At 40.9% G+C, this 15,768-nt stretch overlaps 1 pseudogene; it reads left to right on the top strand.

The window, feature by feature from the left end:
• Positions 1-2,076: 2,076 nt before the first annotated feature.
• Positions 2,077-2,581, top strand: LOC102928174 (large ribosomal subunit protein eL19 pseudogene; annotated as a pseudogene).
• Positions 2,582-15,768: the final 13,187 nt, after the last annotated feature.

Here is a 15,768-nt window from a genome sequence, read left to right as displayed (position 1 = left end):
TAATTCTGGGCAAGACCCCGGGAGCATACATGCTACCTGTTCTCTTTACTTTGGCTACACAGGCCACGTTGCTGGCTGCCTTTCATTGCCCTTTCTCAGTCACAGATAAAATAGCTACTACAAAAGGAAAACTTCTCCCTGATGACTCTCCTCTGAGTGAGTCGGAGGGAATGTTGCTAAAAATATACAGTGGACCTGATTCAGACCCTAAAGCCTTTGATGTTTTAAATGTGACTATGAATTCAGGCTTTCTAAGAACAGGATGTTGCCCCTCCAACACATCCTGTAACTAGCCTGAAAGAGTCAGAGTAGTTCATGAAGTTTAATATTACATATTTGTATAGCTCTTCTGGAGAAAATGATTTTAACCACAAGAGTCTTGGAGAAATGCCAATAAATAGATGATATCAGGAATTAATGGGCACAGTCTAGAGACTAGGAATAAAGTTGAACCATAGAGACCCACAGTTCTTTCATAGCTGTGCCAATATCCTTAGAAGTTGAGAGAAGAAGGACACAAGAACTAGGAATAAGAAACAGTGCCAACTTTTTTGTTGTTGTTGTTTTTCAAGACAGAGTTTCTTCGTGTAGTTTTGGTGCTTGTCCTGGATTTCACTCTGTAGATGAGGCCGGCCTTGAAGTCACAGAGATCTGCCTGGCTCTGCTTCCCTAGCGCTGGGATTAAAGGTGTGTGCCACCACCGCCCAGCCACAGTGCCAACTATTAAGAGTAAGTTTCCAAGTTATGTTGCTTATAGCATAAAAGCAAAAACCTGGTATATCCCCTGAGGAGATAAAGTAGTACAGAAAATAGAATGAATTGATCCAGCTTCGGCTGGTGAGTCAATTGTGAGAACTCAGCCCCTATCAGATGCAAATATTAACCATTAGAGACAAAACTGTCCTTCACCCTGCATGATGCTGTAACCACAAATGCTGCCAACGTGGCACACTCTCCTACCTGTAGGTGTGCCTAGTTAGAAAACTTCCTTTGTGGCTCGCAACACTATCGCTTCTAACATTAGAGCTATGGATCAAGTAGGTCATTGTTACCGGTGGGAAAGTCGGGCGACGGAAGGGGAAAGAAGCAAAGGCACAAACTGGTCATTATTGTAGCCATTTTTAGGAATGTAAGGAACAAATCTGATTGTAAAACTGTTTATGCAAACCATTGAAACTATATAAATTAAAAACAGCCTAGGTTATCCGGGGCCACTTGCTTGAAACAGGTGGTCACAGTTTCTACATTGTACCAACTTCACACGTCCATCCCAGGTTATCAGACCCATCTGGAAATAGGCTTCCAGCATTTTATAAAGTGTATAATTTTGGTTTATAAAATAGTCATTCTTAATGAACAAAATAAAATAAAGGGTAAAGATTGTTGGATATAATTACATGCACGAACCCTTTTTATACTGATACAACAAAATGCTCCAAAGCTGAATAACCTATAAAGAAAGGAGATCATAAATAAGCTCCACTTTTTAAAAAGTACTGGCTCTGGTGAGGGTCACCATTGCCAAATCATGGTGAGAGGTACATGACAGAAAGAAAGCAGACATGGAAAGAGAGGAAGCCATCGACAGGGGGCAGGGGCACTTATAACAGCGTTCTCATGGCAACTAACAGGGACTACAGTAATCCCTTTAAGTGACAGTGCCTCCTGATGGCTAATGACTCCACCAGGTCCTGCCCCTTAGAAGACATGCCACTCTTGCCCTTGTAACACTAGGAAACAATCTTCCAATGTGTCGACCATTGTGGAACACACACAAAAGATTGTTCTAGCTGTAGCACTTGCCATGTGATTATACTTTGGGAGGTATAATGTATCCAAAAAGCAAAGCGGTAAACCAAGTAAGTGATAGGCAGAGACTGCAGCAGGTATGTAGTAAAGGCAACAGTCTTCCCAGAACAAGAGTAAGATTATCCTTTTTCTGGTACAGGGATGACCAAACGTTCCTGTGAAGTGAGATGAAAATTGCTTGTTTTAATTTGCTAAGTCAAACAAAGTTGGAGTCTCTTGAAAACTAATCTGATGAAGTTTTCTCTTTTCACTGCTGTGTCCACAGCCATGAGTGTGCTCAGGCTACAGAAGAGGCTTGCCTGTAGTGTCTGGCGTTGTGGTAAAAAAGTCTGATTGTACCCCAATGAGACCAGTGAAATCGTCAATGCCAACCATCAGCAGATCCGGAAGCTGATCAAAGATGGGCTGATCATCGGAAGCCTGTGACTGTCCATTTTGGGCCTCAGTGCCAGAAAAACACTTTGACTCGACAGAAGGGAAGGCACACATGGGCACAGGGAAGTGGAAGGGTACTGCCAATGCTCGAATGCCTGAGAAGAAGACCTGGATGAGAAGGATGTGGATCCTGTGCCAACTTCTCAGTAGATACCATGAATCTAAGGAGTTTGACTGCCATATGTATTACAGCCTGTATGCAAAGGTCAAAGGGAATGTCTTCAAAGACAAGCAGATTCTCATGGAGCACACCCACAAGCTGAAGGCAGACAAAACCCGCAAGAAGCTCCTGGCTGACCAGGTTGAAGCTTGCAGGTCTGAGACCTAGGAAGCATGAAAGCACTGAAAGGAGTGTCTTCGGGATAAGGAGGAGCTCATCAACACTGTCCAAGAAGGAGACCAAGAAATAAAGCTTCCTTCATGTCTGTGATTAGTGGCCTGGCAGTGGCCTCATGTGGATCGGCCACTAGAATAAAATAAGACTTAAATAGCAAAAAAGAAAGAAAGAAAACCAGTTTGATTCAGGAATTGTGACTTTCTGCCATCTTTAATTCTCTTTCATGATCTGGCTTCTGTGAGAATATACCAAACCTTTTCTCCCCATGAAGTTGCTACTTAATATTGGCATGCACCTGTGCTGGAACTCTCAAGCCTGAGTGAGGCCCCCAACGCAGGCACACATTTATAAGCCATGTTGTCCCATCAAGGCAATTGAACCACTTAAAAAGCATTGGAAAGAAAATGACCAGAATATGCATTAGTTTTAAATGCATGAAATCTGTGCTAAACGAATTGTCTTCAGAATCTATGTGTGCCTGTGTGTAAACCATACAGCCGTCTCCTGGTTTTCAATGACTGTACAGCATTGTAATTATCAGGAGCCATAGAAAGCCCAGTCTTGGTGAATATTTACACAGATGTCTATGTGTAACGGCACCCAGTTGTGAACAAGCATAAACGAACCTTTGGTAAACTATGCATAATGTGGCCATTCATTTTGGAGCATCATTGCATGCATTATTTATGACTCTCCCCCGCGTGCCATGCTGATCTGAAATGCTCCCAGAGTTGACTGTTTACAGGTGAAATCTCTTCCTTGTGTGGTCTTGTAATAGAAAGGATGGACTAAGGCTGAAAGCTGTTACCAAGCAATAATCACCGAGCAGCGTCTATGATGACTTGTGTGGGCACCTCTCCTCATATGCTGGGTATGCACATTCCGTACAGGAACTGTTTCTGTCACCGCCGAAGTTCTGCAGTTTACTTTCAGGACAGACTTGCCTTGGAAATGAGTGGCTTATGCCTCTTGGAAACCACAGAGAGCATTTCTGGTCCCACGTGATGTTTGCACCGAGTCCACACTTGAGAGTCTGTCAGAGTTGAGCCAATTCAGTGAAGTGATGCCACCTACAGCTACCAGCTACTGTTGTTTTGCACCTAGGGATTTTTCACAATCACCAGAATCTAATCTTGGGTCTACATTTAACAAGGAAAAAGTCTACAAGACACGAAATCCTGTAGTTGGCGTTGCATTTGGTTACTTTCCTGAAATAAGTTCTGTCACATGTGTTTGTGTTTAAGAAGGTACCCCATGGGTACAGGTTTATTCGTTTTGAAATCAGAACCTGTTGATGCTCATCTTACTGAGGAGTGTGTGTGTGTGTGTGTGTGTGTGTGTGTGTGTGTGTGTGCACCTGTGTGTGCAACTGTGTGTGCACGAATGGCACTACTTCTTTTAGAAATAACTCTTCTGAAGCAGTTGAATGCATATCTTTGTCTTTCACACACACAATGTTTCTCTGCCCATTCATCCCATCACAGAAAGCAGAAAAAGTGGAGCTGAAGTAAAGGTGTAGAGGAGACAAGCTGGAGAAAAGGCAAGGTAAAATCAGCAGGGGTGACCAGCCATAGAAAACTCAGGAGGAGTTCATCAGAGGGCTTTATATAATTGTGGCTTCAAGAGGATGATTTTACATTCACTGGAAATGGAGACCCTTAGCAGCAGGTGCTCAACCTCCTACATATCAGTGCACGTGTCTCCTAGGGGCCATTCACTGACATTTAAACTATTATTTTACATTTTCCTTTACAATAATTTCTAATTATGGAAATTTGAATAGTGCCCTGTTTCTTCTTCTAAAGCACCACGGTCCACTCAGAGCCTTTTCATGCTTATTTGTAAATAAAGAAAACAGCCATATATCTACCATCCTCCCAAAGTGGTACAGATAGCCATGTGGCTCTGAGGCTTGTTGGTCAAAGTGACTGTTCATAAACAAAGTGTCTTGGATTGTTCAGTTCTTATAATTTATGGTATGACAGAAATAATATACTATCTGTATATAATCTGAATATTTTAGTAGGAACAAAGGTAGAATGTTCTATAAATTGTTCTTTCATTAGAAGACACAGAACAAATAACCTTAAAGTCTTTACAAGGTGCTAGGGAGGTGGTTCAGTACTTAAGAGCACTGGCTGCTCTTCCAGAGGAAGATTCTCAGCACCCCCAAGGCAGCTCACAACCATCTGTAACTCCAGACCCAGGGGACTCAATATCCTTTTATGTCTTCTTCGAGCATTGCACACACAGTACGAAGACAAACATAGTGGACAAACCACTCATAAACATTAAAAACAAGTAAGAAAATCTTTAGAGATTATTTTACCATACTTCCTATCTTTTGAAAATAAGACCGGGGCTTCTAGCTGCTGGTGTGCTGCTTCGCACAGACAATCATGCCTTTCTAAAAACAGGCGTTTTTTGGAATAATTTGATAGACAGTTGCATGTACAGAGACATGGATACATGACTTTTGATGCTAGGAGAGATGGAATGCCTCTGAATAAACAGGATGGCAATTGATTTTCTGTTTCAATAAGTTGGTTATGAAGAGGTCATTCATTCTGTGCAGCACATGTCCTAGGTTAATATTTTCAAATTAGAGGTCTTTCCTTTCCACTCAATCATTTCTTATTTTAACTTTCCTTGCCCTCATTGTATAAGAAAAATCTTCAGTGACGCTCAGCTTCACACTGCCTACAGTGTGAGTGCAGGAAAAAATTACACACTTCAGATGGATTAGAATGTTTCACCACACTTTGGTCTGGGATAAAAAAAAAAAAAAAAACCCTGCTAGGAGCAGACGACTCTAATTAGAACGTGCTCCCGTGGCAAGGAATTTGATTAGAGATGAGAAAGTTATAAATTCTTTATGGGAAAAAATTGTCTGATGAAATTAAAAATTACCTGTATTTCATGGGTATTCTTTCTGCTTCTAATCCCACAATGTCCTGGTACTAAGCTGTGTGATACAAAGGTATATTATCTGGCATAAAAAATTAAATTGGTTAACAGAAAATATATTCAAAATGTATTAGATTAAGAATATTCGATTTAAAAAGACAATCATTAAATAAACTATTTAGAATAAGCCATTCCCTCTACAATTGGTTTGGATTATTACATCATATCACACTTAGAACAGTGGCCCTCTTTATATTTTTTTATTTATTATTATTGTGTGTGCATATTTTCACACATGTATGCAAGAGCATATATGTGAAGGACAGACAACAACTTTATGGAGTCACTCCTCTCCCTCTCCCGTTACATGGGTTACAAAGAATCAAGCCCAAGTTTCCAGGACTTCATATCCAGTGCGTTTACCTTCTGAACTATCTCACCACCCCAAACTACCTCTCTCACGAACTTCTTTCTTAGAATTATGAGACAGGAAACGTAAGTTAAAGCCACAATAAGGTCTGATGTCATACCAGTGAGCCTGGCTACTCACATAAGAACCCCAAGATAGCAACTGTTAGAAAGAGTAAGAGATAATACATTGCCACAATGACATTTTATTCAGCCATGAAGAAGAACAAAATTATGTGCTTTGCAGGAAAATGGGTGGAACTAGAAAATATTACATTGAATGCACTAACCCAGGTTCAGAAAGACAAACACCACATGTGCTTATATAGGGTGCTTAGCTACCCCGTTTTATATGTGTATTTTAATGTGGAAGTGTATGTGGATTCCAAGAATCCATAAAAGGAGCCAATGAGAAGGTTAAAAAAAAAAAGACACTTTAAGGGTGAAGAGTTGGGGATAATAGAACACATGACATAAAAGTAGAAGCAGTGCTGGGCATCGGTGGTGCACGCCTTTAATTCCAGCATTTGGAAAGTAGAGCCAGGCACATCTCTGTGAGGTCGAGGCCAGCCTGGTCTACAGAGTGAGTTCCAGGACAGACTTCAAAGCTATATAGAGAAACCCTGTATTGAAAAACCAAAAAAACTGGCCGGGCGGTGGTGGCGCACGCCTTTAATCCCAGCACTCGGGAGGCAGAGGCAGGCGGATCTCTGCGAGTTCGAGGCCAGCCTGGGCTACCAAGTGAGTTCCAGGAAAGGCGCAAAGCTACGCAGAGAAACCCTGTCTCGAAAAAACCAAAAAAAAAAAAAAAAAAAAAAAAAAGAAAAACCAAAAAAACAAACAAACAAACAAAAAAAGAAGCAGTGATATTTGGAGCAGAAGGGTTAAGAAGTAGTTGGGGACAAGGAGTTGGAGAAGAGAAGCAAGCCGGGGAGTGTCAACCTCAGCTAAATACATATGAAAAGGTTATAGGGAAACCTGCTATGTTGTATGCTAATTAAATATAAAACAAGAGGAATAAAGTTACATGAATAACAAAAGTACGAGGAAAAAGGAACCCTTGCATACTTACTTGTATGAGAGTGTAAATTATTATACCACTATAGAAAACAGTATGGAGGGCCTAAAAAATTTACAACTAGAACTACTACCTAATAGGTTTAAGGGAGCACACAGATAGTATCTGAAATTATGGTCTTGAAGACATATATGCACCCCCATTCATTGCAGCATTAGGTTCAGCAACAAACGACCAAATTGTCCACAACAGATGGATGGATAAGGAAAATGTGGATGAACACACCGAATATTCTCCAGTCTTTATAACATGAATGGATTTGGAGGACATTATCCTAATTAAAATAATCCAGACACAGAAAAGGAAGATATAATCTAATTGCTATCAGGAATCTAATACAAACTGATTCAAGTGGAGAGCACAATATTGGTTACCAGGGCCTGCCTGTGAGAGGGGACAGAAGGGAGATACTGCCAAAGGGTATAGGGTTTGATATACAAAATATTAAGTTCTCAAGACATGCATAGCATAGTACACACAGAAAAGAAAATTGCACAGGTCAGGCACACGCCTTTAATCCCAGCACTGGGAGTCAGAGGTAGGTGGATCTCTGTAAGTTCAAGGTCAACCTGGTCTACAGAGCAAGTTCCAGGACAGCCAGGGCTACACAAAGAAACCCTGTCTTGAAAAATAAAATTGTACAGTGTGATTAAAATTACTTGAAGGCAGACCTTATGTTAATATTCTTGTTGCATAAACATTCATGCACACAGAGGGAAATTTTTGGAGATCATGATTAACTTTACAGTATTGTTTATGGTGGTGGTGGTTTCTGGTCTATACTTTCCTTCACACTCATCAAGATGTTTTCACACAAAATATATACAGCTTTTATTGCCTTTCAATCATACTTCAATAGAAAGCTGAAAATAAATCATGTGGTTGGAAACAGCTTGTCACAGTAAGAGTAATAGAGAAAATCAGAATGAAGTGATGAGTGCAAACACCCTTATAAAAAGGAATTGAGAGTTTGGGAAAGGCCCCAGAATTTCTACGTTACAGTTTCCCCTGCAATTAAGGATCACACAAGGGGGAAATATTTATATTACTAAAGTGGATGCCGGGATTTTAAAAGCAGATTAGGACATCCTTAAGAACACTTGAAAACTGGGTGGTGGTGGCACACGCCTTTAATCCCAGCACTTGGGAGGCAGAGTCAGGCAAATCTCTGGGAGTGCAAGGCCAACCTGGTCTACAAATGAGCTCCAGGACAGCCAGAGCTATGACACAGAGAAATCCTCTCTTGAAAAACCAGAACTACAACAACAATAACAACAACAATAATAACAAAAACCACTTGTGCTTTGTGAACTTGGATAAAACTACAACAAACATCAACAATGCTGTTGACCACAAGAACAGCAGCAGCAGCAGCAGCAAAGCTACGCAACTAAAACTCATGGCTTCTTTTGGAATTGGAGGATCGTATTTGTTATTCATTGAGGGCTATAGTACATTTGACACCTTTTAGAAAGGTCTATAAATAATGAATCTTTTTTTTTTTTTTCCGAGACAGGGTTTCTCTGTGTAGTTTTGCACCTTTGCTGGAACTCACTTTGTAGACCAGGCTGTCCTCGAACTCACAGAGATCCGCCTGGCTCTGCCTCCTGAGTGCTGGGATTAAAGGTGTGCACCACCTCTGCCCGGCTCAAATAATGAATCATATACGTAGGATATTATATAATACACTTTAAGAACATCATCTGTTGAATCTATGCTAACATTGAAGTATTAGCTAAAATAGTAAACTACTTTGTTGCCCATGCATCCATGAATGGGCAAAGGAAAATGTGATTTGGCACCAGCCATGTCCGGCCCAGAAGTCAGTGTTCCACATGACTCCTCTCACCTTCCTCCAGCTTTTACCTTCTTGCTGTTCCTTCTTCTGTAATGTTTGCTGAGCTGGGGAGGGGTATTAGACATCTGACTTATGGCTGAGCATTCAACGTCATTTATTCTCTTTACTTTGGCCAGTCACACATCTCTGAAATCACCTCTGACCACCACAAAAAGAAACTTCTCTGATCAAGGCTGACATCAGTATGATATGGGAATAAACAGTTATATAGAAGGCAATCTGGTGGGCAGATTTGCCTCCACCAACATGTTGGTCACATGGAGACATGATTGTTCCATGAAGTGCATGTTGGTATGCACTCTTGGCATCTAGCAGCCGAGGCCAAGCTTAATGCTCAACATCCTTCAGCGTACAGGGCAATTGCAAACAGCAAATGATTATCCATCTCATAATGTTCACAGTCCAGAAGTGAAAAAAAAAGCAACTCTATTGTAGGGAGGAACATCAAAGCATCACACTCTTATCTCTTTGTATACAGTCTATGTTCTAAGGAGAGCATTTTAGCGTTTGTTCCAAGTAGCGTTTCTCAAGCAGCTGCCTCTGCAGTGGGATTGGCAAGCAGGGTATTTATTGGGGGACAATTTTGGGAAAGTGAAAGAAGTAAGAGTGGGTATAAATTCAGTAGTGACAAAATTCCAAACTCTTGAATGGGCTAAGCTCTTAGCTTTGCCCATCAAGGAGAACATTTGTGCTTTATGCCCACGTTGGTTGTTGGGTCATTGGATGTGAACTATCCCAGAAGCAAGCATGACTTAGAGAAGGGTGTGTTCTCCAGCTGACATAACCCCCAGGGAAGGGGCTGACAGCTGAGCATCATTCTCCAGTGACACTCGGGGCTGCTGAGGAAATAATTCCTTCCTGAGATAGGAATTTCCCTGCCACATTGTAGTGCCACAGAGATTTCCTAGAGACCAGTGCAGCTCAGTCTGAACCTATCCTGCTTAAGGAGAGCTCAGCCATTGTTGGATAGCTATGACACTGATTCCAAGGTTCAGTTTTATAGTACTAAAGGCATTCAAGTATTTCAAATAAATTATGTCTTTGTGTCTTTTTTTTAATGTCTTGTGACAGAATTTTGAATTCATGATTATTCTTTTGCTTCAGCCTTTTAAATTGTGGGATTGATTATAAGCATGTGCCATCACGCTGAACCATTCTACTTCTAATTAATGAATTCACACAAAAATACAATACTTAGAGAAAGGATATAGACACATTACTATTAAACTTATCAATAAAAACAAACTAGGAAGATACAAGACAAAATAAGCAAAATTATTGTGCCAGCTAGTTTTAAGTCAACTTGACACAAGCTAGAGTCATTTCAGAAGAGGGACTTGTCAACTATGGAAATGCTCCCATAAGACTGGCCTGTGGTCAAGCTGGTGGGCACTTTCTTGATTAATGATTGATTGTGGGAGGGCCTACCTCACTGTGAGTGGTGACATCTGGTTTAGTGGTCCACAGTGCAATGAGAAAGCTGTTTGAATAAGCCATGAGGAACAAGTCAGTAAGCAGTGTTCCTTCATGGCCTCTGTTCAGTTTCTGCCTGAGATACCAGCCCTTCAGTCTTGGAGTGTGACCTGAGAATTGTAAGTGGAACTAAACCCTTTTCTCCTTAGGTCTTGCTTGTGGTCTTGGTGTTGTATCATAGGCTTTAGAAACTCCAACTAAGACAACTGTTATCTATGATATAATAAGCTGTGGTAGATACTTAAAAATGAGCTTTTCAGTTTATTTCTTATATGATCAATAAATTCTAACACCACCACATTCAAACTTAAATCCTTTATTATATCACACTATGGTCAATGATACCATTTTTGCCTCATTAGAATAGATGCCATCTACTCACAATAGAACTTTCAACATTAATATATAACTCACATAGATGTAACAAAATATATACACACTAAATATGACTTATTAAATAAAATGTAAAAAAGACATTGTTTGGTGGAGGGACATTTACAGGTCAATAGCACCTGAAAGGACCACATAAAATATAATGGCCAGGATACCCCTAGAGCAGTTTATGCTATCTCTGGGGTTTTGAGAGAAGACACTGTGCTTTGGATTAGGGCAATTAGGAAGAATTTCAAGAAGGAAGTATCAATCAAACTAGGTCTTAAATCTACATGGGATTTTGACATGGAAGAAACGGATGAGATAGGAGGTTCTCAAGCAGAAGAAAGAACAAAACCATTGTTTAAATCAAGGCTTTGATATTTTTAGTGCTGGAAATTGAAACCAGGGTCCATGGCTCCCTAGGCAGCACCCTACCACTAAGCTACTTTTCCAGCCCACTGTGCTGGGTGTTTGGAAGAATGTTCAACTTGCCATAGAACTGCTGTTTCTCCCCTTAGTCTACTGGAAAACTAACACCTGCAGAGCAAGAAATTGGAACTTCCAATGTCAACTATAGAAAAGATTTCTTTTGATTTAAAGCCTGTTTTTTGCCCCATCATTATACGTTTGTGTTTCAATAAGCAGGTATTTGAATTTTCTTAGATCTTTATGATTACTACAATTACACAGAGAACATCAACTAGGTAGGGATTTATGAGGCATACAGTTTTCCATTGTTGTTGTTGGAAATTAGACCTGTCTCACAACCCAGGCTTAGATGTTGCCAGGACAAATCAGAAGTGTATACAGCAGGGGAACTGGGTAGGACCTCCACTATCAGGAGAATGGCAGAGGCTGCAATGTGTTGATACAATAGGAGACTGATCACCCAGAAAAACAGTCCAAGAAGAGGAATGCCAAGTTCTCTCTAGGTCAGAAAAGAAGACATGAATCTACAGATATGGTAGAAGCCCCATATACTTACCAATTATAAATTCTAGAATGTTCTTCTAAGTAATTATTGGGAAGAGAATCAGCAATTTGGATTCGTGTTCCAAAGGAGCAGTGTGTTCATTCAGGAGTCCAAACTAAAAGCTTGTGTAAGAAGGATGAAGGAGGGATGTCTGGAAAGCAGGAAACCAACTTTATACATATATCATATACATATAGCAGGATGAGGCTGGTCATGGAAGTCATCATGTTAAATGAAATATGCCAGACTCAGAACAATCAATATGACATTGTTTTCTCTTGTATGCACAAGCTACACTGTGTCTCATGTGACATTGAAGTAGAAAGGGACAAGGTCTAAAAGAAGGGAGAAGGAAAGTCAAAGACTATGTGTGATGAAAGCAGGAGAGGCTACTTGGAAGGACGAAAGGACCAGCCAGAGTTGAGGACAGGAGAGGTGTTGGTGGAGATAATAGCAAAGCACAATAACACATATATATAAATATGCCATAACTAATTCTGTTATTTGTATAACAGAGAGTTATAACTAGAAAGTTAATAAAAAAAGAGAAATAGTATGATTTTCTTTCTTTCCTTTTTTCATGAGACAGGGTTTCTCAGTGTATCTTTATGCCTTTCCTGGAACTCACTCTGTAGCCCAGGCTGGCCTCGAACTCATAGAGATCCGCCTGGCTCTGCCTCCCAAGTGCTGGGATTAAAGGTGTTCACCACCACCGCCTGGCTTCTTCCTTCCTTCCTTCCTTCCTTTCATTCTCTCTTTTTAAAGAACAAGACTGATTGGTGCTTCTATGACAAATACACTTGGAAAACAGAAAAAAAATGGCTTATCATCAAAATGAAGTTTCAAGAATCTGATTTTAGGTTGATTGATGACTGACACAGGGCCACAGTTCCTTGACCTGAAGCAACAGTGTGCCCAGCAAGCACTGAGGATTCCCTTCCTGGTATTCCTAGCTCTGGTGACCCCCTCCCTGTGAGTTGGTGCTAATGTAAAATTGCTTCTAATATACACAGTACATGAACATGGAGGTGTAGCATGAATCTTAGAAGGTCTTATTAATAAAAAACAAACCTGGAGCAAGGTATTGGGGTGAACATTGGAAGATCAGAGAAGCAGAACAAGCCATAGCCTCCTCACCTTGCCAGTTCCTCAGCTGATCCTGTTTCCTCAGACTGGAAGCTTCTGAGTCCTCATCCAGAATGAATCTCAGCTGAACTGCTACTCAAAAGCTTCAAAGTTTAACCAGCAAAAAACTTGTAGTTTCTGGTCTTCACACCTTATATACCTTTCTGCTTTCTGCCCTCACTTCCTGGGATTAAAGGCTCACTTTCTGGGATTAAAGGTGTGTGTCACCATGCCTGGCTGTTTCCAATGTGGCCTTGAACTCACAGAGATCCAGAGGGATCTCTGCCTCTGAAATGCTAGGATTAAAGGCATGTGCTACCACTGCCTATCCTCTATGTTTAATATTGTGGCTGTTCTGTTCTCTGACCCCACATAAGTTTATTAGCATGCACAATATTTCAGGGAACACAATACCACTACATGGGGGACTGCCCCTCGAATGGTCATGCTCTAAGAGACTTTAGCTTCTCCCTTGCTGTTCTTCCCGGTCTCTCTGCCTCTGTTGACTCTCTCACCCACCTTCCCTGGCTCAAATAAATTAAACTGCCTGGTGGAGACAAAACAGTGAGTCAAGCACAGTGCTCGCTCATCAGCCAGCACGGACTTAGGGTCTTCTGCGGTGATAGACTCTGTACCCTAATAAAATGTGCCTGAAGATCAGAGGACAGTACAAGCCACTAGATTAAACTTAGATGCTAGGCAGTGGTGGCACACACCTTTCATCCTAGCACTCCAGATAGATCTCTGTGAGTTCAAAGCCACCCTGGACTACATGAGATTCAGTCTAAGAGAGAAACAGAGCCAGGCAGTGGTGGCACACACCTTTAATCCCAATACTTGGGAATCACACATGCCTTTAATCCCAGCACTAGGAAGGCAGTAATATGGCTGGGTGGAGAAAAATATATAAGGTGTGAGAAGACAGAAAGTAAGCTCTCCTTCAGCTGATGCTTTTTTGGCTGAAGCTCCTTTCAGCTGAATCCCATTTCGGCTAGAGGCCTTTGTGGCTGAGGACTCAGAGGCATTCAGTCAGGGGATTCATGCAGTTGGTAAGGTGAAAAGTGGCTGTGGCTTGTTCCTTTGTCTTTCTGATCTTTCAGTATTTACCCCAATATCTGGCTCTGGGTTTTTTATTAAGACCAATTAGGATTCCTTCAACAGTCTTCCCTCTGCCACCCGAGAAGGAGCTAAGGCAACCCAAACCACAAGCCCTTGAAGAGTCAGTGCTTCCCCTCTAGAGCACGTCATGGGACCTCCACTCTGGTTGACAATCTGCTTACAGCCTGTCCAGAGATGACTGAAGCGGAGGACACAGCTGAGTGCTGCCCAGGTTCTTGCTCCTAAGATATGGAGACAATAAAATCTGTGCTATGTTAAGGGTTGACTGTAGTGATTTGTTTCACAGCAGCAGATAACTAACATGAGCTTTGATTCTCCATGGAGCCTCAGTGAATCTTGGTTTGATTGAACTCCGAGGCCAAAGTTGGACAAACAAAGTTACTGGAGGAGGAAGGAGTTAAGCACCTCTCTAAAGGAGAGTTACAGTCCGAAGTGGGAGGAGGGTGTGAACTAGTTACACATTCTCTCTCTCTCTCTCTCTCTCTCTCTCTCTCTCTCTCTCTCTCTTCCTTCTGCCTCTGCTGTAAGCCCCCCACTTTGTTGTACATGCTTTCTGATTGCAAGGTATAAATCAATTAGCGGGTAATAGAGAGCAAACTTGCTTTCTTTTAAAGCAAATATTAGGTTTGGTTTCACTGCTATTACTTGTATGTAGAATTCCGTGTTAAATCTAATCATGTGGAATTCAATCGTAATGGCTAGAACAAGAAGAGTGTTTCATAGTGATGATCAGAGACAAGCCATTCTTGGTGAATTTAAAAATAAACTTCAGGGGCCCTGCTTGAAAGTCTTCATTTTCATTTGATTGTTCCAATTTTCTTTCTCATCTTTTCATCTTTAACAGAATCAGCGATTCCCTCCACCCCCCACGCAGATACATAGAAAGGCAAAGTGAAGCCCTGATCCCCATGGATTTCATACTCGAATAGCGTGTTGGGGAAAACTGGGAAGCAAATTCGCTTTCACCATAAAGAGATATTCTATTTTAGGGAGTGAATAGAAATGAGGCTGTTAAGTATGACTGTGAGGGCTGTGTTCTAAATTACATTCTCCTTCTTCCACTGACTCATTTTGCAACCTCGATAAACTTAGTATTGATGTGTGAATTTTCCAGTGTTTTGGGAAATAAAATAACACATGAACAGACAAACCTTAGGAAAAAAAAAAGAAAAAAAATCAAAATCAGTGTAGTGTGTTATATTGGAATGCCTATTTGAAAAAGCCAGATCATAATATCTATTTAAAACACCAGCACCACCAAACCACCAATGGTGTGTGTGTGTGTGTGTGTGTGTGTGTGTGTGTGTGTGTGTGTGTGCTATATTGCTTTCTCACAATAGAACTTTATGTTTTTCTATACTAACAACTATTTTTCAGTGTTCAGGATGAAAAGCTCACTTCTTTCACTTGAAACTTAGCTATAATCCTAGCACGTGGGAGGCTGAGGGCAGTGGGTCATCATAGATAGGTTGAAGGCCTGCCTGGGCTACAGAGTGAGACGTTGTCTCAAAAAAACAAAGCAAAGAAAGGATACCTTAAAAACAACAGCAACAGACAGAATTCAGTCATAAGAGTAGGGAATATTTTTGTAAAATGAGTGCTTAAATTTTGTAATACAGACTGGTGAATATTTATATACACCAGATATTAGATTTTTCTGAGTTGTCCACCTTTGGCTAGGCATGCTGGTGCATGCTTTAATCTCTGTACTCAGAGGGCAGAGGCAGGTGGCTCTCTGTGAGTTCATAGTAGCTTGATCTACATAGTGAGTTTAGGCCACCTAGGGCTACATAGTGAGACACATCTCAAAAAAAATTATCCATTTTTGTCAGCATTTTTTTGAGTTTTAAAGTAAGTGTCCTAAATATTTG

The sequence above is a fragment of the Peromyscus maniculatus genome, chromosome 17, assembly GCF_049852395.1.
Source record: "Peromyscus maniculatus bairdii isolate BWxNUB_F1_BW_parent chromosome 17, HU_Pman_BW_mat_3.1, whole genome shotgun sequence".
NCBI classification, from domain to species: Eukaryota; Metazoa; Chordata; class Mammalia; order Rodentia; family Cricetidae; genus Peromyscus; species Peromyscus maniculatus.
Note: the sequence above shows the minus strand (reverse complement) of the source record. Positions and strands in the feature narration are given on the sequence as shown.